The 26,867-nt window shown below is 40.7% G+C and overlaps 1 protein-coding gene across 3 annotated transcripts in view; it reads left to right on the plus strand.

The window, feature by feature from the left end:
• NEGR1 (neuronal growth regulator 1) overlaps positions 1 to 26,867 on the plus strand; it is a 474,712-nt gene that overhangs the window by 31,917 nt on the left and 415,928 nt on the right. The gene's annotated exons all lie outside the window — the stretch shown is intronic.

Genomic DNA, 26,867 nt, shown 5'->3' on the forward strand with positions numbered 1-26,867 from the left:
AAGAATGAAAAGGTTTGATCTTCTTGCAGTCCATGGGACTCTCAAGAGTCTCCTCCAGCACCATAATTCAAAAGCATCAATTCTTCAGCGATCAGGCTTCTTTATGGTCCAGCTCTCACTTCCATACATCACTACTGGGAAAACCATGGCTTTAACTATACAGACCTTTGTTGGCAAGGTGATGTCTCTGCTTTTTTTACATGCTTAGAATATACTCAGACGCAAGTTCTGTGGTAGCAATGCTGCAGTGGTGCTGCAATGAGGGTCCACCGATGAGCATCTGAAGATTAGAACCTCAGCAATACTTCTAGAAGTGTTTCACTGATGCAAATAGATGGCTTGCCATATGTGGGAGCATGACTACTTCACCATGGGCACCTACAATTAATCAAATGGTTCATGGGAATTTGCTTTAAACCTGTTTTAGAATACAATCATTTTTAAAAGCAAAAACAATTTCTGCTCCTGAATTCTGGTAATGGCATAAATTGACATGGCATATACACACAATTGTTCATGAAAATACTTTGGATATGCCAGTAAATATTTCTCATGGCTGTGCATAAGTGGAAGGCAGAGATCAGCATCCAGAAAGGCCTAATGAATTGGATAATATCATTTAGGGATACTGAATAAATGTATGAGTGGCTGCATGCAGGCCCTTTCTCGGCAACTAGGATCTGAAGGTCATGCCATTTATCATTATGAAGCAGTTTTCCCCCTTCTAAGATGTGTCATGATGGCATTATTATAATTTGAGTGCTCCTCTACAGTGATTATAAAGGAATATTGGTATTTGAATATAATTTTTCTTATATTTAAGAAAGTTAGCATGTGCTGCTGAATGTCACAAAAAAGGGAAGGCTTGAGCACTTACTGAAAGTGCTGGCTTATTTTATCAGTCCATCAAGTCAGATTTAACATTACTTGATATTTACCTATCACGTATGCTGATGCACGTTGCAGCTCAAATATTCTTTTTCTCCTTTCCTGCTGCATTATTATGATTCAGATTTTGTCCATCTAACAGAGGCATTTGAATACGCATGACTATCACTAATTGTGTGTGTCAGTCTCCCAGTTCATCTTACTAAAGATGTGTAAATGATTTACTGTTGGAATCTAGTGTGCCATAACTTGTACCAGTTGTTTTCTGTGGAAAAGAATACTTCACAAAATAATTTTCACATGTTTGGGACTATAAGGGACTCATGATAAATAAATAAAATAGTCTCCTTGGTTTATAATTTGTGAAAAACAGAACAATTTCCACACTATCTTCATGCTTCCTTGAGAACTAAAAGTTGGCTTTCCAGCTTTGCCCTGAATCTTAAGTGTAGGCAACCTATGGTGAATGAAAGTGAAAGGGTCTCCTTACTGTATATCTTCAAACCTAAGTGAGGTCAGTTTGACAATGAGTCCTGCTCCTTGTCAAAAAATGCCACATGATCCATTGATAGCTGGCCAATGAAAGAAAAAATTACCAGTGATGAAACTTAAGAGTATAGGAAAATGCTTTTGCTGAGTCATACCAATGATCCGCCTAACTCAGTATTGTCCACATAATGACAAATAGTGGCTCTCTAGGATTTGTCATGGGATGCGGGTGGCGCTGTGGGTTGAACCACAGAGCCTAGGACTTGCCGATCAGAAGGTCAGCGGTTCGAATCCCTGCGACGGGGTGAGCTCCCGTTGCTCGGTCCCTGCTCCTGCCCACCTAGCAGTTTGAAAGCACGTCAAAATGAACGTAGATAAATAGGTACCACTCCGGCGGGAAGGTAAACTGTGTTTCCATGCGCTGCTCTGGTTCGCCAGAAGCGGCTTAGTCATGCTGGCCACATGACCCGGAAGCTGTATGCCGGCTCCCGCGGCCAATAAAGCGAGATGAGTGCCGCAACCCCAGAGTCGGTCACGACTGGACCTAATGGTCAGGGATCCCTTTATCCTTACCTAGGATTTGTCAGGAATCTTTTCCCAGCTGAGCCTGTACAGGGTGGATCCTGGAGCATTGTGTATATAAAGCATGTGGTTCACCACTGAATCAAAGCTAGGGATGGGATAGGCAGTCAATTCCATATCACTGTCACTCAGTCAGAGGTCTATTCCATGACATTTGTCCTGTTTAATAACATTTCATCCTGTTCCATTCCATTATATGCATTTTATATGCACTTTTCTGCAGTTTTAAATAAATCATGCATTTTTTTAACATTTCAATACATTCACTAGTAAAATATGCATTTGGTACGCAACTTTTGGGGGAAATATGCATTTTTGTGTGGACTTATTGTGCACACAAAATGCAGGGAGCCTTGAAATCTGACTTTGAGTTGCATTCTAGTCCACAAGCATGCTTGAGAAAGGCAAATCAAGTTGGCCCATTGTAAAAAGCAGACCAAATAATTTTCTCCCCCAGTTTTCTTTTCCCTTCCCACTTTGTGGTCTTTGGTGTGGCAGGCAGTTGACCATCCAAACCTTATTCAGAGAGGTGCTGTGGTGACCCTTTGAGCACTAGCTGAAATAAGTCTCTTACGTGGCAAGGTTGGAAGCATCCTTTAATTTGTAACACATTTGGTGTTCTTTACATTTTGGTCTCATGGTAAGTTACTGCCAGGAGCAATAGCTGTATAGGTCCCACCATACAGCCCAGTTTATGGTTATTATGTAGTGGTAAGTCTTTGAAGCACTAGATATAAAATCTAATCATTGCTGTAGCACATGAGGGATTTGGTCCCTGGGAAGTGGAGGGGGATCTTTGATCTTACTTGCATAGCTTTAGTGAGAGGGAAATATCCTTAAGTTGGTGGTAGATAATGATGCCTCTCCTGGTGGATTTGGAACAGGGTTTCCCAAACTTGGATCTCCAGCTGTTTTTGGACTACAGTTCCCATCATCCCTGACCACTGGTCCTGCTAGCTAGGGATGATGAGAGTTGTAGTCCAAAAACAGCTGGAGGCCCAAGTTTGGGAAATCCTTAACTAGAAACAGTGGGGGCAGTGGGCTAAGGTTTGTTTGTTTGTTTTAAACACACTAGCAAACACATGATAAGGGACATTATCATAGTTCAAGGACAGATCTCAGCAAGGCAAAAACACTCAAGGGAAGAGATGCAGTAGGGTTGGGCTGGTGAGGGACATGGCATGGCCTGGGGAGAGTCCTAGGGGCCATATACAGAGGCTTGTTGGGGAACCCTTTTGGTCTTTCTGGGCCTGTGGTTCTCCACTCCTGATCTACATTGCCTGATCTGTCACTTTCATTTAGCAGGCATTGAATCCTAGAAGGCCATTTGCCAAGGATGTTTGCTCTCTCTTATCCAATTATATAAATTATTCTCATAATTACAAGTTTCCAGCCACTGCACCAACCATCTTTAGCTTTGATATATGTGGTGAAGTCTTACAGCTCCAGCTCTGTTTGATTTGGTGAATGGAAGCCAACCCTGACACTCCCATATTTAGCTTCCTTAAACTATTCAAGGGGTCCTGCTCTATTTTCTATCATGCTGATTCTCATAAAATGTTACAACACTTCAGTTTGACGGGTTAGTAATGTAAGCATTTTGATCTATCTGGTAAGAAACACTTATGGGGTGTTTGCAGAATAATGAACAAAGCAATTGCTAGATGTTTAGCTGAATATAGCTCCCATCTGTATTTGAACAGCATGATAGCTTTCTCTTATGCAGAGGTCACTAAGCCTGCTTCCTGAGTGGTGCAATATGCTGAGTGAACACAGTTCCTCCCTTTCTAAACAACTTTTGCATCAAACTACAAATAAAATAGTATTTGTTTATATAAAATAATGTATCTAAAATATTTCAGAAAGCCATTGTTGTGTACTGTAAATAATAGTAACAAAATTAACTTTTCTTGAGAAGATGTTGGAATATAGGTCTCCTCACTTGAATCTTCCACAAGCAAAAACATCTTTGTAGCAATGACTGTAAAATATTGATTCTGGATTGGATTATTAATTGACATAAAGTTAGGCATGTGCAAGCTCTTACCCCTTTATTTCCCTTGTTACTCCAACCCAATTCGGACATTATCCTCCATGCATTCATAATCACATAGAATGGGAGGGACAAGTTGGCAGAAAGGTTGTTGCAGTGTGGGCACACCAGCAGAGCCAATATGCTGCTCCTACTGCCTGCATTACGTTGACCTTCCTGCTGCCTCACTTCTCCCCTTCAATCTCCTGGTAAGCAGCAGCAGCACACTTGCCAGGAAGCCACCCTCATCCAGTGAGCCACCTTCTCAACACACATGTGAATACACATTTCTGCATGTGAGAAGCAGTGGCTGGATTGGAGTACGGTATTTATCTGTACCTGCCACATTCATTGTTCAGCTTTGCAAGAATTAAGATTCAGTTTTGATGTGCCTTCAGGGGAATGAATGGGAAGTCTGCCATGATGTTAGGCTTTCAGATTCTAGCTCTCTTTCTTATTTTCCTTCTACCATTTGATAGTGGAAGTAGAAAAATGTTTTTCCATTCTTCATTATTTCGGAATGATAATGTGTCCTGGCCATATTTGCAATCTGGCTAATCCCAGATGAGTTTTAATAACTTCATATCAATGCTTTTTCAATCACTGTCCTCCAGTTTCTCAGAAGTTTTCTTCTTCTTCTTCTTCTTCTTCTTCTTCTTCTTCTTCTTCAGGTTTCCATTTTTTCTGCTTTGGTCTCAGGGCACTCTATTTGGCATTTTGGTGGGTACAGGCTTTTGATCTTACCTTATTGTTGCGAGGTGTCAAAGGGTGGTATTCCTTTAAACATTTCTCCAGCCCCTGAAACCTCCCTAGCTTCCTCAACTTCCTGATCCAAGAAAGCCTCGTGGGAGGAGTTACTTCCTGATGGGCTTTGATTGAAGTGTGGCAGCAGGGAAGGCTGCTGCTGATTTGTAGAATGAAAGAAGGGGCACTCGCAGACATCCCTTGGCCACAACAAAAGCAAGGTAAGCAGGCCAAAAACCCACCCGTGAGAATTTAGCTGATTCCCCCCCCTCTCCCCTTTCATGATTTTTGAATGCAATTCCTTTCCTCATTAACTGATGGATAATGAGTTGAGGAAAAATGTGGGAGAATTTTCTGGCACACTGCTACTTCATGTATGCTGTGAGAAAATGTGGCCATTGCTGCTAACAGCCATTTTATAGAGATGCATTTTTCCCCCTGAGTTCTTTCGCAGAGAGGAAAATGCTGCTCTTGGATCCGTTTCAAGAGCACAAACAACATGGTTCACAGCAAATATATAAAGCACTCACTGCATGCTTGTTTGCAATCCTTGACCAAAGAAAGGTTTATAATTAGAGTAATTGTGCAGGAAGCCTTGACTTTGTCACTTATCTGCATAATGCATGTAAAGGCTGTAGTGTACTGCCGCTGTTAAGTCGAGCTGATTAATTGGAAGAACTGCATTGGTAATAATAGTCAAAGAAGGTGCAGTGGAGCAAATCAATATCCTTCAGAGGACATTCCTTGTCCTTTGGGAGTCTAGACCTTAACCAAGCTGTCACATTGCAAGCAAGGTGATTAAAATATCTCTGATTTGAGCTGATAATTTTATCCAATTCATAGCTGCAACACATCACATTTCAAAATGATACTTTACCTCCCATACTTATTCTAAGCTCTGCACCTTATAATCGAAATTCTGCCTTCATGCATTTTTACAATCTCCTTCTGCAAATGTGTGGTATTTGCATGAACTTTACTTGCTGGTTGGTGTCACAGTTACTATGAAGCTGACTTATTCTCATGCTAGTGGATCTGACCAGGGAGTAGGTCCCTTTCTCTTTTCATTAACAGAAGCTTTCCTAATAAGAGCAAGTGTTTCTGTTTAGATGCGATCCCTCAAGATCATTTCACCAAATATCCCTCCTGCGGTTTAAGCGTTCTGCTGATTTACATGACAGCTTTCCCCTGGCTGAACAAATGGGGGGAAATGCCTTAAAATATTCATTCTTATAAGAGATTGGTCTTGGGCTTATTAAGATTTATAGGGAAATCACTAGAAAACACTCTTGGGGTACTATGTGCATTACGTAGCAGAAGATGACAGTTCTGCAGTCAAGTGGCATTAGGTTAGGTAGAATTTGTCTTTCTAGCCCAAGGGAGCTCATAATGCTGCAGAAGGGTTCCCCACAGTTCTACATAGAATTCCTTCCTTAATGGTGACTGTACAAAGCTTAGGGCTGTCTCTTGAAATATGTATTTTAAAGCACCAACCTAGTGTGTTCAATTAAGGATAAGCAAACATGGATAAGAGGTTTAGCTGTGAGCACAAAGCAAACACAATGCTCCGCCCAATTATTTTGTCACTAGCTAGATGCAGAACTGTTGGGTTTTTTTTTAAAAAAAAGAGCTGCACTTTATCTTTGAAGGAAAGACTGCTTTTCTGGTGAGCATGTGGAAGGCCTGCATGAGAGAAAGGGATTGATGAGTAGCTTGTAGCTTGCCGCATAACTAGACAGTGAGACCACAGGGCTGCCATTCTTGGTGCTTTTCTGAACTTTAGTTCCATCCTTGGACAAAATGTTTAGTAATTGGTTTGTGGGGTTAGTGACAGGCAGCATTCTGTATATTAGGTGGAATATAAACTGAAATCCATTGCCATAATTATCTCAGTTTAACAAAGATAGCCCTATACTGTTAAGGGCCTAATTTACTAACCTGTCAATGTTAATGTCATCTCATAGAAGCAAAATTCAGAGTTTGACATGAATGTAGAAATGTATTCTGGCCAAGCATGTCCAGTGGCCTGCTATATAGTTATCACAAGTAAACGTATTCACTAATAAAAGTGTGGATTAGTCTTAGACAGGTAGAGAACTCCCTCAGTCTCTTAATTTACTGGAATAATTCATTAGCGAGCACTTTCCACCCATGACAGTCACAGGTAAATCCCAGACTGGAACTGCTAATTAAAGTTGCAAGATGAAGGGGAGCTACTAATGAAATGCTGGACAACTGATGGAAAATGCAAGGGTAATCTTGTATTTTTTTTTAAGTGCCATTATTTATCTTCACAAATTCATAGATATATCCTGCAGACTTTGCAGTAAAATGTGCATGTAAGGATTAAGATAGCAGTAAATCTGCTACAGCTGTTGAATATTATGTGGTTTGCTAATTACAGTGTCATTGAAAATACAGGACTTTTTTTAAAAAAGTATCCTAGTATCTACAGCACTTCACAGAACAGTCAAGGACACCATCCAACTGTTATTAGACATTATCTGTGTACTGATGTAATATGCAACCCAGTGTGGCTCATCCTTGTTTTGAGAAGGAGCAGCACTAGGAGAAATGAAGCCAGGCATCGGACAAAATGGTGTTGGGCACAAAAAATGATGGATGCCAGCTTCATACATTGCTGATGACTTCAGCTTCGTAGATGACAAAATCATGCATTCCTCACCACTGAATTGCAGGGCAACTATTGAAAGCTTCTGCCTTTAGTTGCTTCCTCTACCAAGTCAGTTCAGATGTAAGAACTCCGCTGAAGAAAGTAATTCCTAATGTGAGTCATTATGGAAGCAACAATCATTTGTAACCCGTGTAAACACTGTAGCAAATCAGTGGTAAGAACTCTCTTTTTTGGCTCTAGTTTGCACCCTACATGCCTTTTATTTCCTTTTTCGTTAAGTGGCAAAAAGAGAACCTGAGGTCATGATCATCTCCTTTCCTTTCCTTTCCTTTCCTTTCCTTTCCTCTCCTCTCCTCTCCTCTCCTCTCCTCTCCTCTCCTCTCCTCTCCTCTAAAAGGGCAGAACTATTCTGATGCTGAAATTCAGTATCCCAGGGGACAAAATGGAGCATAGCATGTATTTATACATTTGATGCTTTATGTAAATACAAGTCATTCTCATGTTCCTCTCTTGCTGCTGGCAGAAATAATAGTGTACAGATCTTTAGTTTAATGAAAAAAACATAAATAATGTGAGCTGCCTTGAGTCCCTGTCAGGGGAAAAGGTGGTTATAAAACAGCAGCAGCAGCAACAACGATGACGACGACAACAACAACAACAACAAATCTATTACATGTCACGATATTTCCAGTGAAAGGCCAGGAAATGTACGATTAACTCATTGGAAACTAAGCAGACCAGAACTACTGTTTCGATTCTTCAGAAAGATTATGGGCCTGGATGATTAAGAAATGGATACACATATTACAGGATAACATGGGTGATTTGCTTCTGAGTCAACATGTTTCTGAGTGGGCTGTTAGAAATACATCCAGTGTATGTTGTGGCCTTCTATTCCTCACTGCAATTTAGGTACAGTATTAACTTTCACATATCTGCTCCATGTAATTGTGAGCACCGTATGCAAGCTGCTAATTGTAAGCCAAGTGTTCAGACCACAGTAAATCTTGTAAGCTTGTTTGCAACACCTAGCAAATATTTATTTCTAAAGCTTTTACCATTTAAGGACTAATGGCAAGGACTGTGCCTACAGAATCATTAGCAGAAAATGTGATTATTGCAGCTTACACTGAAAATGATCTGAGCTCATATACTTGGCATATAAAGTAGCTGACCTTCTATTAAAAGTAATGATTGGTGGTGGTCATTAAAACAAACCTGATCAACTGCCAGGCATCTTCAGAATATCCTGGAAACAATTTGTCTTTTAATTCCTTTTGTGTGTGTTTGGTGTGTGTGTGTGTGTGTGTGTGTGTGTCTGTGTCTCTCTCTGTGTGTGATTTAGTGACACTTTCTCCAGTGTTCTTCCTCGCTCAGCTTTTTGTTAGAAAGTTCTTTTTTTTTTTTTTAGTCCAATGACCTTAATCATAGGAGCGCTTAAAGATATGTGGCTTTTTCATAAGCACAGAGATCCAGTTTTTTTTTATAGCACTTCTGTCACATCAGAAATGTTTGCTGATGTTGTCTTTGTAAGGAGACCTTATCAAAGATTATATCTGAAAAATCAGTTGTAACATGGAAGCTGTTATCAGCAGGGGAGAAAGTGGATTTCCCCCTTCCTAGGTGTAATATGTTGTACCGTCTTGCTAAAGCGTGAGAGACCTGACAAAAGTGCTTTATGTCTTGGGTATGTGTAAGGTGAACACCTCTGAAGCGGAGTAACAGCTCTACACCTGAGCAATCCCCATTTTCAATTAGATCGACAAAATGGATAGTTGATAGCATCCAAATGAGGCAGGTATGGGGAACATGTGGTCCTCCAGATGTTGGTGGACTGTGACTCCCTTCGTCTCTGACCATTGGTCATGCTTGCAGGGACTGATGGAAGCTGGAGTCTAACAAACTCTAGAGGAGCACACATTCCTCATTTCTTATATAAAGAATGGGGGACTTATGACTATGTTGCTGGACTACAAATCTCATTGTCCCTATTTGTTATGCTGGCTGAAACCTATGGGGACTGGAACTCCAACATTGGGGGTGGGGGATACAAAGGGTCCCCATCCCTGATTTGGCTCCATTGTCAGGAGGATAGCTTCAATAAATTAATTATTATTTGGTAATATTTTATTATTATAACAAAACAAAACAAAAAACATTTGGTCTTCTGATCTCTAGTACATACAGTGTTCTGTGTGGTGTTTTTTAATGTATGAAGTGATAAATCAAATAATGTAGTGATAGTTGCACTTATCAGTTAATAAAGGTGATAAGTGAATAAGTTGTTCATTAGGGTCAATTTTTGAAAGAAGCCCAAAGGTATTTGAGACATTAGCTTAATTTTGCATAAAAGAGGGGGGAAACAATTAAATATTGATGTCTAATGGATTAAGTGCTTGTGAGGAGGTTCCCCCCCCCCTGCTTCTTCATCTTATTCATGTTCCACTCCACTCTTGAGGGAGCTTTGGGGGGGGGGGACAAAAAAAATTAAGAAGAGCACAACTAAAACAATTACACTACACATAAGCCTGATAATATCTTTGTTAACTTATGATCCAGGGCTAGAAAACATGTCCTGAAAGCCTAGGTGAACTAAAAAAAAGTTTTAATAACCACACTTCTTCAAGGAGGAAATTCCACAGTCGGGGTCCTGACACCCAGAAGGCTTTCACTCAAGGCTACTGCACCATCAGCTATGCCTGTTGGCAAGATCACAAGCAGGGCCCCCTTGTATAGGCCAGTTGGCATTATGGGATGCCTCAATCTGTTAATACCTCCCACCACACTTTACTCACACCCAGTCACCTTTGGCATTTGTATTCTTAGTCTGTTTTTGGATCATTAAACCTGACAGAGCAGTCACCTGCATATTAGTGGTCAAGCGCCGAGGGCCTTCTGGTGGTTCCCTCACTGTGAGAAGTGAGGTTACAGGGAACCAGGCAGAGGGCCTTCTCAGTAGTGGCACCCGCTCTGTGGAATGCCCTCCCATCAGATGTCAAGGAAATAAGCAACTATCTTTCTTTTAAAAGACATCTGAAGGCAGCCCTGTTTAGGGAAGTTTTTAATGTTTAATGCTGTGTTATGTTTTTAATATTCAGTTGGGAGCCGCCCAGAGTTGCTGGGGAAACCCAGCCAGATGGGTGGGGTATAAATAATAAATTATTATTATTATCTTCCAGCCATGCATCTTTGAGGTTTGTGAAACCGCCTTTTTTATAGTGGCTGCCAAGCTCCAGAATTCCTTCCCCCTGGATGTGTACCTGGCACCTACCTTGTCCATTTTCATTGACATGTCTTGGTGTACCTTTTCACCCAGGCTTTGGGAGACGGCTGAATGTTAGCTTTTATTTCAGTATCTGATGTTCTACTGTTTTACCTAGAATTAGTAGGTAATTTATGCTTTTCAGTTTTCTATATGATTACATTTTTATTCTGTTGTCTATGCTCTGGTAACTTCAAGGTTAGATTTCTGCAATGTGTTATACGTAGGGTTGCCTTTGAAGACAGTTTGGAAGCTTCAACTAGTGCAGAATTTAGCAGCCAGGTTGCCCTCTGGAGTTTGAGCATATTACACTGATCGTGGTCTGACTGCACTGGCTACCAATTAGTTTCTGGGCCCAATTCAAAGTCCTGGTTTAGACCTATAGAGCCTTAAATGTCTCAGGACTGCAACATTTCAAGGATACCATTTCCCATATGAACCTACCTGGACCCTGAGATCATTTTCTGAGGCCCTTCTTTATGTGCCTCCTCCTCGAGAGGTCCAGAGTGTGGTAAGATGAGAACGGGCCTTCTCTGCAGTGGCTCACCGTCTATGGGATGCTCTCCCTAGGGAAGTTCTCCTGGCACCTTCATTATATACCTTTAGGCACCAGGCAAAAATGTTCCTTTTTAACCAGGCCTTTGGTTGATCTGTTTGACATCCTTTTAAAATGTGGCCCTATTCGGCGGGGGGAGGGGGAGGGGCGGTGTTATTGGGTTATTGTTCTTATTTTGATTTTATATATTGTGATCTTTTCTATGAACCACCCTGAGACCTCTGGGTATAGGACAGTATATATTATATTATATTATATTATATTATATTATATTATATTATATTATATTATATTATATTATATTATATTATATTATATTATATTATATTATATTATATTATATTATATTATATTATATTATATAATATAACAGTATATATAATATAACAGTATATAATATAATATAATATAATATAATATAATATAATATAATATAATATAATATAATATAATATAATTATAATATAATATAATAACATATCATATCATACCATACCCATTTTTTGGTGAATACTGGGTAACAAAAATTATAATAAATAGTAAACAAACAAATGTTTAAACAGAGTTAGCTCTAACGTGTTCCATGGGGTCTGCTTCCTAGAGAACATGTTTAGAATCACATTATTAGAAGACTTTGATCCTAAGATAATGTAACTTGAGAAAATTCAGACTACCCTGCTGTCCCAGACAAAACCCTCTCCAGGAAGGTCATGTACCATACTAAACAATCAGTGGTGCAAGGGACAGCGGAGGAAGGGGTAGGAATCACCCCAGTTGGATGGATGGAGCTTCACTCAGGTGTACACACTTCTCCTTTCCACTAGCAGTTCACCTATAACAGCAAATTGAAATAGGGAAGTCTACTGAAAGTTTTTCATTCCCACCAGGTTCAGTGTGTGCTCAAGGCCTGTCAATTTAACAGTCTCCAATCAAGAATTTAATACTATGGTGAACAGTCAATTCTTAAAGACCAGGCTGCTCTACTGGAGTCCCTTCCCACTTGTGCTAGGCCTGCCAAGAAAAACTTTCCCATTGCTGTGTTGAGGTTTCTGCAATGAAACTGTGTGCGTGAGTGCGTGTGAGCACACAGCTGGAAAAGGTAGCATCTTCCCAGAAGATACAGCCTCAGCCTGATGATTATGGAGTAGCCTCTGCCTGCTTCGAGTGTCTCATCGAGAGCCCGTCAAGCCTGTTAACCCAGTTTCCAAAGGCTTCAGGCTGGGTAACATTGCATGCTGCTGATAAAATAATGGAGAGGGTAGATAGAGACGGTGCCAACCAGGAAACTTTGAGAGACGAGGCGAGGAAAAATGCCAGCTCGAAAGCAGAACGCAGCCAGCAGATCACACAAATGGAAAGTGTTTTAGTATGGGGGAAGGTAACCTCCTGTCACAAGGGAGAGAATGAGGCTGAAAGAACAGTTTTTAGATGCAACGTAGTGAGGAAAGTCAGCGAGGAGTCTTAACAGGCTGAGTTACTCGTGTCCTGGTATAGCCTGCCTGTTCATTGTGAGCTGCCAAGAAATATTGGGTGAGAGAATGAGCACACAAGGGAACTGCTGTGAGAAGGTACCATAGAGAGAGGAGCTAATTAGAGACTTGGAGAAACAAAGAAGTGGTGTGATATATTGAGTGCAGGGGGGGAAACTAGCTTGGGGGAGCGAGTGGACTATAAAGCCTCCTGCTGCGAGGTAGAGTCCTGAATTTGTGCTGGACAATGAAGTCAAGAAGGTGTTGATGCATTTTGTGCAAGGAAAGGCATTGAGCAGATCTGTTGCTAGGATAAACCCTTCTGTGTCCTACACTGGTCATGTCAAGCATGCCTTTTATTCTCCGCTCTCATTTGCCCTTTTTCTCTTTCATCAGTGGAAACCAAATGGTCTGGCCTGTGCCAGCCCCTCATCTGTCTATGACATATGTCTCATTATACCCTTTCTGGAGTCACTGTCACTTTCTCCTCTGTATGCATAACTCATCCCAGTGTCCCAATGTGAGAAAACATGGGCATCCCACCGGCAGGGCTTCACTTCACTGTACAAAGGGAACATCGGGGCCATGCACAAGCTTCAGGCACATCCAAAACCATGCTCAGGCCATTTGGCTGGCTGTTGAACCAGAACACTTAGGTGACATTGCTCCTCTATTATCTTTCACCTCTCTTTTCAAAAACTCAATCTTCTTTTACTTTTATTTCCTCCTACCCTTGGCTATAAAACTTTTTTGCTAATTGTGTACACATATCTTATTTTTTTGCAACAGGGGTCACCAATATGATGCCCATGGGGGCAGTGGGACCCTTGAAGACTCAGGAAGGGCCAAAGTCCAGCCCACTAGTTGATTTAATCTGGCCCCAGTGGCAATATATGTCATGGGGTAAAATCCTTAAAAAAGCTCAGCTCAGCAACTTCAGTCCTAGAAAAATTGAAAAAAAACTGAACAACTTTGGGGTTAAATCCTAAAAAAAAGAAATCTGGCCCTCTTTGAAAAAAGTTTGGGTACCCCTGCTTGAATTCTTCCCTAGTTCTCATGAAGTCCCTGGTGCTCTCCCCTGGCCACATCCTTCATTAGGTCCTGCTCCATCATCCTTGAGTACTTTTGCATGGCTGGAATGCGTCATTGAACTTTTGCATGGCTGGGAGGTGAAGAGATGTGTGTGGTGGTCAGACTTATGCATGCCTAGAGTTTAGGCTACTGCATAAAGGTAAGGGCCACATCTGTCGTTCTTCCCATGGCTTCCTCTGGTTACACCTACCAATGATGTGTATCTCAGCTTTTGTGTTAAGACTTTAATACCTGTGTTATGTTAGTTACTGCAGTCAATATATCAGTGGGGTTCATCTAGCAAGTCCCATCAGCTGAAGCCCTGCACAAGTATTCCACTTGCATAATGGGGCTTTCATGGCTCTCTCCTCTTCCCATACACCCCCAAATTGGCTTTAGGCAGGGGTTGGGAGAACCCACAGAACAACGTGTAGGGGAGGAGGGGGGGGACTCATTCCATCTGGGAAGCTGAAATGCTTGTATAAATAAATTGTCAACCATAGCACAACACTTAATTCCACCCAGGATCTAGAAGAAACTAATGAGTTGTCTACCTATTTTACACTAGAAATCTTATGCAGAACTGTTGTTAGGCACTTACAGTGGCTATGATGGCTTTGCTTTCTCTTCTCTCAAACCATAGACACAATGAAATGTGTGTTGATACTTGGCTTTGCAATAAAAATTAATGATGCCAATACTATTGTGGTATTAATCTGATTGTGACACTGACCTAACCATCCTTTTTCAATGAAACCAGTCAGAGGGCAGTTAGTAATCTGTTCATCAACAAAATGTGTCCTTTGAGCAATTGATTGCTTTTGAACCTTTTTAACTGAGATGACTGAGTGCTTCTCATGCCTCCATATAGGGAAAGAATCACTCTGCTTTATCTGTTGTTTAAAGATGGAGGATTGATTTTGAGTTTTCTGGGGTAATTTTCACTTTTTCTTTCTTTTAGAAGCTATATTTGTTGAATTTGGATTGCCAGTTCTTGAAATCTGATGCCCTAGTGTGGCCTGATGGCATGGTCCAGAAGTGGAGGACGCCACCACTTTAAGGAACTCTGTCCAAGAATCTACTTCCTCCAAGTCTTTCTTCCACCACTTCATCTCCCCTAACTCATTTGAAATTTTAAACATGCACTCACAAATGCTTTAGAGGTTATGCTTCCAGCTTTCCAGTAAACACATGCAAAATTAAAATGAATGAATAAATGAGGAAATACGAAAGCAAAGGAGAGGAGAGGGAAATAAAGGCTGCATCCAGACAGCATTTTATTCCTTTTTCGTGAGGTTTTTTACCTGATAATTTTTGCATTTTATATCACCTTTCACACAATTTCAAAAACTACTTCTGGAACTCTAGTGGAATCTAGTGGAAGTTAAATACTGCTTTCCATGTTGATTGCTTCCAGGAAAAAATATATCTGTTTACAACCCTATTAACTCAGAAAATCATGGGATGAAATTTGGAATGGGCCATGCCCCCTTCTGCTTGCTGAATGTCTATGCAGGTGGAAGTGAGTTTCAGCTCCAGGTATGATACAACTATAGCTGTAAACAACATCTGAAGATTCAACTAACCAGTAGGTCTCTATACTGTGTATACTTCTTATACAACCACAACCACACTTCAGGCAACCATGCATTTCAACATACCTTATATCAAGCCTTGGGACAAGCAGTGCCAATGTGCTTGCTTCTCATGTGGTCCACCCACCTGAGGACTTTCATCGAAACATTATGGAGTGATGTGGGATCCAGTTATGGAAATCCACCTTTCTTCACACCCCACTGGGTGTGAACTGATTCTCTGCCAAGCTCGCTAAAGCTATGTGGGAGATAGTATCTATTTCCGTGCCCTAATTTCTTCTCTTAGTTTTGCACCAAAGAGGCACCTTATGGAGCAATGTGGGGCCGAGATATGGGAATCCAGCATTTTTCACACACCCCTGGGTGTGACCTGGTCCTCTGCCAATCTCATTAGAGCTATATGGGAGGCAGTGTTTATTTTTGTGGCCTTGTCACAAGTAAGAATGGTGAGGATCAATGCACAGCTGCTCTGCCCACTGCAAAAAAAAAAAAGTTCAAAAATACCACTGGAGGCACTGAAGATGGGCAGCATAGGGATGGAGGAATAGCATTCAACAGTACTGAATGCAGACACTATAGCTTTTCAGTAGAACACATGCTTTGTATGGAGGAGGGCTCAGTTTCAACCTCCAGCAATAGGTCAAAGGGCTGAACCTAGCAAAGACCTTGGAATGCCACCTCTAGCAGAATAACCAGCACCAGACTAGATGGTTCAGTGGTCTGACTGAAGTTCAAGGCAGCATCATGTGACTTTGTACTTATGAACCCGTTTTATGGGTTCCCATAAGTAGGTCCATAATCGGCTACTTATGAAGCTGTCTGCACAGCATTCCTTTTCATACCTTTAAATTTTCATATGCTTGCTTTGGTTTCTCAGCTGAACACCACTCATTTATTCCCTTCCCAACACATTGTCAGTGGCCTATCCTGCCTTGTCTATAAAATTGCTCCCAGCTCTATTATTAAATAAATCAAACAGATATACAACAAAGTATGTTCAGCTTTTCTACACTCGTTCCCCTTTTGGCTTTCAAAATGAAAGTGGTTAACTCCCACAATGTTCCATTAGTGCGAAACAATGGTGGGATAAGATTAAAATGCCTTGTACATTAGGCACAGCTTACAATACACAGGATAGCTCTCAGAGGCTTATTGCAAACAGCAGCCATAACAAACTGCCAGAAAGACCTCCCTAGAGTCCTGGTACAGATCCCTAAGCTCTGTCATTGACATTACTGCCTGTTGTTGAGTTGCAGTCAAAGAGGGCCGTGGCAGGTAGCTGTTGCACATAATGATGCTTGGAAGGTTCAGGCTGTCATTAGGAGGCTGACGCTCCTTTCATTTGTGGTCCACTGAGTTGGGAGCAAGCTGCCAGCCAGCAGTTCTGCAAAACGCCATGCGGTAGCTACACAGACTCCTTATTAAATACATAAGTCTTTTATTGTTTGGGGTGTCCCAAATCAATTATCATCCTGCTCTTTTCTTTACTTCTTTTTTTAAAAAGGTGCAATTTGTGGTGAATACTAATAATAAAAACACCCTTCTGTACTATTTCTTCTTACTCTTTTTTTTTTTTAAAGAAACACTTTTAAAAGTTTAATCTCCTTTTTCACCTGAACACTTTGGGGAATTTAAAACTACTTTGATATCATATTATACCCAGGCAAGTTATCACTGAATAGTCTGTTCTTCTTAGCAATAATAGTGTTCATGCACCAGCACCTGCTTCATCACTGATGGCAGCAGCTGTTTGGGTTGGGGAAAAGGAATGAAACCTTGATAGTCTCATTGCCTTTGCTATTGTGTATTCAGTTCAAGCAGCTGCTGTAACCTGGTCTACCTGGGGAAGGAAGCGGCATGCTCCAGACGCCGTGCTGCTGTTGATCAGGCCGATCTTACAGATTTGGTTCATCTATGCAGCAGCCCCGTGCCAGGATTTCTCTGTTTGGGAGTGTGTGGGAGTCATTTGTCATGCAGCAATGCTCCACTCCCACAAGGCACCAGTTGTGTGCAATGGCCCCTTCTGTATGGGTGCTATGTGCATACAGCCACTGCAATTTGTGTCTGACATGAAGGCACAAAACACAGTGGGTATATACATTTTTTTTATTTAACCCTCAAAGGAGCTCAAGGTGGCATATATGGTTCTCCGTCTCCTCAATCAACCACCACCGCAATACTGTGAGGAAAGTTTGGCTGAGCTTCAGCGACTACGAGCCTCATGACTGAGTGTGGATTTGTACCCTGGCCTCTCAGGTCCTTGTCTAACTCTATAACCACTATGCCACATGGGTTCTCACACAGCTCCCATGCAGACATACTGGCTTTCTCTTTGTGTGAGTATTGCCTGAGGGTGATCCCAGTGGCAGTATGTATGTGCTCACCAAAGTGCTCACATGGGGACCACTGCAGGCAAGCACTTGGCCTAAAGCTACAGCCACATCCTGTCTACCCACTATTGTTGTTGTGGTTAAAGAAGTGGCTTTCATCACTGCAATTCCTGCCGTGTTCTAAATTGGCAAGTAAAGGTGGAGTTGTCTTGCTGTGTGCCCTCATAGATATTCCTAGCTATGCAGCAAGCAATGTTGGTTTCTAGGGTGTTCGTATTTCTATTGCATCATCCTGGCTCTGTATAGTAATTTGTAGTCTGGTAAGTCCATAGAAAGGTGAAGCAAATACAGACAGCTGCCCAGTTTCAAACAATAAAAGATGACAAAGCAGCAGCAGTTTCAAAGCATTGGAACACACATAAAAACAAGCAAATTAACCATGTTGTTGGCTCATCATGAGTTCTTTCTATTTCTTCAGGTGTAATGACTATGGTTTCATGTGGTACCACTTGTGCTATTGCATTCAGTTCAGTTTAGTTCTTCCCCTTCATGTGATTGTGTGGCACTATGTACAAGGGCATAACTCTGTGCATGACAGACTGGGGCTTCCCATACTATTAATACTTTCATACACCTCTTATCATTTGTTCACTAAAATTACCCAAATACTTAGCTTCTACTTGTATGGAAGGGGGTTCTACTCCTTGGTCATTTTGATTGCTTGTCTCTGTATATTCCACAAATACATATATACACACACAGTGCTACAATTCCTTTTCGGGGATGGTGCAACCAGAATTGTCTGCACACAGTATTCTAAATGTAGCTGCATTTAAAATTTCTTTAATACCCAGCATTAAGTTTGCCTTATTCACTCCGAGTTCACTGGCTCACCAAGACTAAGATGTTTTTCTGGATAATGACTGCCAGTACGGAACCCATAAGTCAATATCTTTTTGGCTACAGCGTGCATCACTTAACACTTATATGTGATTTTCACTAGCAATTTTGTTTGCTATTTATACAGTTTGGGTAGTTCCTTCTGGAGCTCTTTGCAGTCCTCTTGGGCTGTCATCATCCTGAACCATTTGGTTTAATCCTCAAGTTAGGCCACTTCATTGCTCACCCATGACTCAGGATCATTTATGAACAAATTAAATAGTAGCAATCTCCGTTTCAGATCTTTGGGGATACCACTGTTTACTTCTCTCTGTCATGGGAACTTTCCATTTATTCCTACTCTCTGTTTAAGGTTGTTTAACCAGTTACTGAGCCATAAGATAATCTGCTGTCTCATTTTATGATTGCTCGGTTTAGTGAGGAAGTTTGTCAAGGCTTTTCGAAGTCAAAGTGTATTATTTAATTAATTAACACACACACCCCTGCCCTTCATTGCAACTGGAGCATGGTAGAATCAAATCAAATCTCCAATACACAATACAAGTAAAAGGGAGGAAATAAAAACTTTTCAAGGTCAGTAGCAGCAAAAGCGATCAAAGCCCATCTTATAATGACTACAGGATTGTCCCTACCTTCATATTTGTTTATGCTCTCCAAGAAATTTAGCCATTTGGTGATACAGAGCACTCTTTGCATAAATAGTTGTGATTCATCACAGCAAGGCTGGTGATTCCCTGAGTTAAACAACCATAGTTTTAATAATGCTCTCTTATCAGTTTATTTGGTACAGAAGTTAGGCTTGCAGGTCTGTTCTTTCATGGATCCCCTTTTTCAAAATTGGTGTTGTGGCAGCTAGTCCTCAATTCTTTGGTAAGGACACATATTTTAGTTAAAAAGTTTAGCAATATTTGCATATGAGATATTTAAGAGCGTTTAGGGAAATATCCTCCAGCTCCTATTTCTTGTTAATTCACTCTAAAACTTCATCCTTATGTTTCACATAGATCTTGGGGTACCCTTCCCACAAACTATGGTTGAGAAATGAGACTCTGTGCAACATATTCCACAAATGTGTTCTTTCCGCTTGAAGAGGGGCTGCTAATTATACCTTTTGGTGTTTCATTTCCTAGTGAATGGAATCTGAAAGAAAAAAAGAGAACTCTTCCCCAAGCCAAACATCCAAAGAATATTGAGTTAAGCCAACAATGTTTCTCAGGAAGTTGGCACATGTCCTCAAACCTAGTCACTTTCATCATACCTCTAAGCCACTGGGTTGTTCCTACTGGCAAACTGGTGCACCACCGCCACTAGATCTTCTGCAAATAACTAGCATTTAGAGGCATACATAGACAGCATTCAACTTCCACATTGGAATCTACCAGAGAAGCTGTTCTACAGTTTTCTGCCCACAGATTTGTACTCCTAATGCATGAACAATTCAGTTCAGGGCACATAAATGCTTGCCCTAGTATGCCAAAGCCAATCAGTGTTTTAAAGTGCAGGAAACGATTCTGGCAGACTGAACAATTATCCATATAATACTATTTCACAACAAATGCAATCATTTAAACTTTGGTCTATGTTGATTATCTGTAGAATAAATGTCAATTGCTTTCAATGTTCTGCACATGAAATACTTTCACGATCATCTGTTATTATCTCAGCAAATAATACATTTCTCTGTCAGCTATTAATGGGAAAAACCACAGATACATGACAGAAATTAACAATGGGTAGTGTTTTTCATGCACCATATGCTTAATTAGAGTCTGGTGCCACAACTGGAAACAAGCAAAGGGCCAGAACAATTCATATAAATATCATTCTGGAATGTCAGTTGATTTTCAGGAGTTACCAGCTTTTGTGTCCCAGTGGGCACATTTGAGGAAGTGCCATGGATGCCAGTCTCAAAAATGGCTGCTGATATGGCATGACATCACACAAGAAGGCAGCTATATAATAACTGATTTAAAAAGTACACAGGGCAGCCATCTTTTTCTTTGTACAATTCCCCCAGGAAAGGACTACACATTGTGGTGCACAGTTGCTTTCTGAGAGCATTTCAGAACAGCCAGAAAGGGGTATTAGTTGCTGCTCTAAGCAGCTGGAAAATGGTAAAGAAATAGAAAGACAGCCCTGGACCACCTCACAAGTACTTTTTCTTTTTAAATAAAGGTGGGTTTCCCCCAGAAATGACATACCCCAGAGCTGGTTTTGGACACACATGACACACATGAAACCAGCATGGGACAGAAATGGTTGGATCTGGCCATTTGTAGCTTCCAGTAGTGTGGCAGGAACAGGAGAGGAGCTTGCTTGTGCTAAGCCATAATTTGCCACAGTGTTAAGTGTGAATCAGGCCACTGAAAATAACTACAACCATTTCTGCTGATGTAGGTGGGTCTGGCTTTTTGTCAGCTGCAATGAAATAGTTTAGGAAAGTGGTGACCTGCAGGAGCTATATGAATTGCCTATTGAGTACAATGAGAAAGCATGTAGTAGTAAGTGCTAATCCCTGCATAAAATGAATTATACACACAAATCCCCGAGCAACAGTACAGTTCAAAAATCATTATGCCCTTGCATCTTACCCCATAAGCTCTCTTTATTGCTATCAAAGAAAAATTAAAGTCCACTTTGAACAGTTTTTAACTTCATTTTTCCTTCTAAAAGATTTCAGTTGTCTTCTTTTCGCTTCATCTAAGGCTGTTTCTTATACAAGCACAGTGTGTTTAGATTGCAGAGTACTATGGGAGACTTCTTAAAGAATGAAGACTCAAAGCTTTCCATAATAAGAATAGTTTCTAAACAGGATGCAGAATATATAAATTTCATTCACATCATACTTTATTTCATTGTCAATTTACATTATACGCAGTTAGCAAGATACAACTTTTTGATTTCAGCCATCTTTTGAGAGCTGCAATGACTTATATTGGTGGAACCTGGAATCATTTTATGACTGTTTCTTAGACACAGATAAATAGTAATATTAACTGAGAAGAGCCCTTTTTCCTTATTCCTGTTATCCCCTTCCCTAAAGCTCTATGGATTTAAAACAATTCCAAGGAACAATTGTTTCATGGAATGGAAATATTGCTTATCTTTTCTGGCCAAACCTTTGCCGTGTTAGAAAATGGTTTGGGGCTTTGAAGTGAATATTTTATTTTGCAATTTCAACCTACCTTCACTTCTTCTTTTCAAAGCCTATTCAGCTTATTTACTGATAAAATGTGTCACAGCTGGGGAAGACATCTATGAGTTTTTAAAGTATCCAGGAAGGCCAATGATCAAAACAGTAGAAAGATTTAAAACTCACCTGGAGAGTGCCCATGGGAAATAAATCCATGAACAACATTGTTAAGCAAATGATCTCTGGGTCCATCTATGTTGGTTTTTCACTGGGAAACTAAAGCAGAGGCTTTGGGGAAATGGTATGTGATCAATTCATCTAAATAAAACGGATTCAGTGATATAATACTTGAAAAAGAAGCAGAGGTATTCGCAATTTGATGGCTAGATTTATAGCCTCCCCTGATATTGTTTGTAAATATAACACCTGCTGCTCAAGAACCAAGGTGATCTATTTTATTTACTTAATAGTAAAAGTGCTGTTTAAGTTTAGACATCTGCCCATAAATTTCTTTGGATACAATTCTGAGGCAAAATGGGAGATACAAACAGTTGGTAAGAGATCCTGGCAATTGTTCCCACTGTCCCATCCCCACCCTGGGATATACAGTATTTTGTGTGTGGGTCACTCTATATTTTCAAAGCACCTCCAAGACACATTTAAAACACATGACTGTCCCTTAAGGACTCCTGGGAACTGTGGTTTGTTAAGGCTAATGGAACTGTAGCTCTGTGAGGGGGGAAGGTTTCCAGGATTTGGGTAAATCGTGTTCTTTAAATGAGTGTTAGATGTGCTTTATATGGGTGTGGATCTATATTTATTAGGCTATGGAAGAATAAAAGAATTACATCAGCTTCCTGCAGTATCCCAGCCAGTGTAAAACATGCAAAAATGTTTGTAATATTTTGTTGGGAGACACCTGGAGTGCCTGGGGCAACCCAGTCAGATGAGCGGCATAGAAATAAATATAGTATTCTCTACTTGTGCATGTGCTGCTGCAGATCAGTGGGGGTTTTGTCCCTTCTGTAGGGTTAACTGTCCCCACCCTCTGTGTTCCCATCCTAGATATCTTTAAAGCATGTTGAGCAGGCAAACTCCTGCATTCTTAATTGCATGCCTTAAAATAATAATGTTTTCCAATTAGTTAACCATTTTAAATGACTTTATTAGTTGACTTACATACTAGTACATTGTTTGTACATTGAGTGCACCTTCGGGGGTGTTAGCAGCACCAAAGTGACCTCCCCAGGACTCAAGCCTGGGCTGCATGTATGAAGGTCCTGGGCTTCCCAGATGACAAGCTCCAGCCTAGCCTCACTTATGTGGTTCAAAGAAAAACAGAGCAATATGTTTGGCACCATCTTGGCTGCCAGAGCTGCTGGAAGCATAAGATGCCACCCAACCATCTTAGGGACTCCATTCCAGATTTGTGTAGAGTTTACTCCTTAGCCTCTTATTCTCCCAAAGATGCCCTACAAGGCAGCAGAGGTTTGTTGTTGTTTAGTCGTTTAGTCGTGTCCGACTCTTCGTGACCCCATGGACCAGAGCACGCCAGGCACTCCTGTCTTCCACTGCCTCCCGCAGTTTGGTCAGAGGTTTAGGATCAGAGTTTTCATTGCTGGGCTACCTTCCCAGGTTGATGAGCCCCATCCTTTCCTATATACTGAGGATTGCAAAATAAATAATGTTCAGAACATTATTGCTCAGAGTACTGGATATGATCTAAAAACAACAAGTACAGTGGTACCTTGGCTTACGAACTTAATGCGTTCTAGAAGTCCGTTCTTAAACCAAAGCGTTCTTAAACCAAGATGTGCTTTCCCATAGCAGCAGGGGACTCAATTTACAAATGGAACACACTCAACAGGAAACAGAACATGTTCTGCTTCCAAGGCAAAGTTCACAAACCAAAACACCAGGTTTGCAGCGTTCTTAATCCAAGTTGTTCCTAAACTAAACTGTTCTTAAACCAAGGTACCACTATACTGCTTTGAATACCTTGCAAAGGCTGTCTGGCTACAACAGCAGCAACATTATCTTCACGCCAACTTCTCGTTCTTAGCAGTGTCATGACCTTACATGCACATGGTTCTGTTTCCTGAAGCACCCTGTTAGCATCGTATGCATTTGAAATTACATACCACTAGCAGCATTCTAGTGTGCTTTCTGACATTAGGTTTACAAATGAAAGCCTGTTTCCTAGTGCCATTACTTTTTCATATTGAGTAGAATAGTATAATAACTCTTGATTTTTATTTTGCTTGCAGTGCACCACAAGTTGTCCTACACACACCCCAGTAGCTCTCTCAAACAGTTCCTATTCACAGGTGATTTGTGGCTGGCATGCTTGGACACTGACTATTAAGGGACCTTCAAAGGCAGCCATTTGGTCCCGCTGACACTCCCTGGTCCATACCGCAGACCCCTTCTCAGAAATCCAATAGTAATCCTTAAACTTTGCAGTGATCAGGCATCCAAGTCAAATGAGACTTTGAATTTTCTTCCAGTATGTTCTCAGCAAACTTTGCCCTTCTAATCCGATCCTCTTTCTCTGCAGCTATTTTTAACTATAGTTAGTGCAAAGATATTCTGTCGCAAATACTTAAACCTCACACTCATAATAGAGGCAAAGCTCAGAGTTCTTTTCTCATACTATTAGTATTATACATTTTATTTTATTTAAAAGAGAGAGGGAGAGATGAATTGCATTTTCTTCTCCAGTCAGCATGGTGTCATTTACAAATTCACGATACATTTCCAGGTTGAGAGGCTTGTTCTCCATGACAGGTGTCAGGATTGCTAGTGATTTAAATTAATATTAAAAGAAAATATAGGAATGGCAGGAGAAATCTGCAAAATCTCCTTGGCCTAAGACACTCGGCTTTGGACCTCTAATGCTTATAAAATATGAATCGCTCCGAGGCAAATTATTGAAGGATTCAGAGCACTGATATGTGAAAGCACAACAAGATACAGCTGACAGTCGCTCAGAATGCAGATCCAACTCTTTTAGATACCATCTGGACACATAAGTAGCTTCCATACAAGAAGAGCACCAGGGAACTGAGTGAAGATGTCTGTGTGTTTATTGGCTTGTTTGTTTTTGTGATGAAGGGGACATTGTGCATGGGTAGAACTTGTTTATTACTTTCAGTCGTCAATACCAGCATTTATTTATTTTTAAAGCAGCAGCGTTTCTAAATACGTGTTTACAGGGGCAATTCACCCAGCGCTGCTGGTGTGCAACTGCCATTCATTTCAAGGAGTCTCATGCAGAGTACCTGTGCAAGTGCTGCTGTAATGAATAAAGTCTGTGCACCTCGGCTGGATTGCTCTTATGTTAGATAACCTGTGCATCATCAACAACAAAACCCCCTGAGGGTTATAATGGTATTTCCAACAAATAAGAGAACACTTGTACCTCCTGCAAAGTTAACTCAGGAGAATTTATAGACACGGGAAGCAAAAACAAAGTGTATTAACAAATGTTGCAGAGTGGCATGCTGATGTTCATGGTGCCAGCTTGGCATCCATGCCTTCTTTAGGGAAACTCTTTTCAATTAGCCCTCTTCCCTACACCCCCCAACAACAAGTCATTCTGTGGGCCCTGAATGTTCTCTGACTTGGTCATTTGTGGGGAAGGGTTGCAAATTTGGGAGTTCTCTTGAGCCTTCAGATATTTCCTTCTTGTTTATATGTGGCACGTAAATTCACTATGTGATGATGGGCCATGAAATCATTCACTTCATAGAGCATTCTCTTATCTAGATGGGCTTCCCACAGATTTTTGTATTTGACTCATTATGATTAATGCAAATATTTATGTGGTCTTTTGTTTGCATTTCCTTGGCATGGTAAAAAAGAAGTTCCAACTTCTGCAATGTGATAGCTTGTTAATGACAAGCCAGGTGTGCTGGAAACATTATATACACAGTATGGATATTTAGCATAAAGGTTCACCATGCTTCATGCAAAAAAAAGGGAAAAAAAAGAGAACAACGTGCAGAATGATAACATAGTATACATTAACCATCAACCACCCTATTTTAAAAACATAGTAGTTAACTAAACACACACATGTATCAAAACAAGAACAACAAAAATCCAGTGGCAACAATGACAAAAACTGTTCATAGCCTAAATCTGATTTGCTAAATAGGTAGTGTGTGGAGCAAGATCACTGCATAGAACCTCATAGCATATAGTTCTGAACTAAATGAATGCTGGTAACCCATGATCTCAATAACCACTTAAACCCACATTTTGTGCAAACTAAAGAAATTAATTCTGAAAGAATGCAGGTTACCTCAAGTATTTTGGGGGGGGGGGGGGAAGGTTACCTCAAGTATAGTGGTGCAGCAGCCACAGTGAATGATTATTGGTTATTTAAAAAACCCAAAGCCAAGTTGTGCTTACAGTTGCAAGTTACTGTTGTAGATACCACAAGAAATAAGTTACCTTTAAAGCCCTAGGCAATCAAATTGCAAAATCTATTCAAGACTGTGCTTCACAAATGTTTCTTGCAGATTATTTTCTCTCCCCCCCCCCAAAAAAAGAAAATGTTCTGCACTATAGCCTGGGGCCAATTATGAGTGTGCTGACAGCAGCAACAGATTATAGTATCATAGAATGGTAGACTTGGAAGAGACCCAGAGCATCATCAAACCTAACCTTTTAAAATGCAGGAATCACAACTATATCATACATGACAGATGGCCATCCAACTTCTCCTTAAAAGCCTCCAAGGAAGAAGAATCTGCCATCTCTCATGGTAGTCTGTTGCACTGTCGAACAGCTCCTACTGTCAGAAAGTTCTTCCTGATGTTTAGTTAGAATCTCTTTTCTTGTACAGTCTTACCTGGGTTGTTGAATGCCTTGATACTCGTACGTTTTGGCTCTTGAATGATCGAAACCTGGAAGTGAGTGTTCCGGTTTTCAAATGTTTTCTTGGAAGCCGAACATCCAATACGGCTTCTGCTATTATTTCTGGCATGCCTGCGCAATTGGAAGTCAATCGGAAGCTGCGCCTTGGTTTCCGAATGTTTTGGAAGTCGAACAGACTTCTGGAATGCATTCTGTTCAAAAACCAAGGTATGACTGTATCTTGAATCCATTGGTTTGGGTCCTAGCCTCAAGAAGAGGAAGAGAGGGAGAAATGGAACTTATCCCGGGTGCTGTAAA

This window comes from Podarcis vaucheri, assembly GCF_965113315.1.
Source record: "Podarcis vaucheri genome assembly, chromosome: 6".
Classification (NCBI taxonomy): domain Eukaryota; kingdom Metazoa; phylum Chordata; class Lepidosauria; order Squamata; family Lacertidae; genus Podarcis; species Podarcis vaucheri.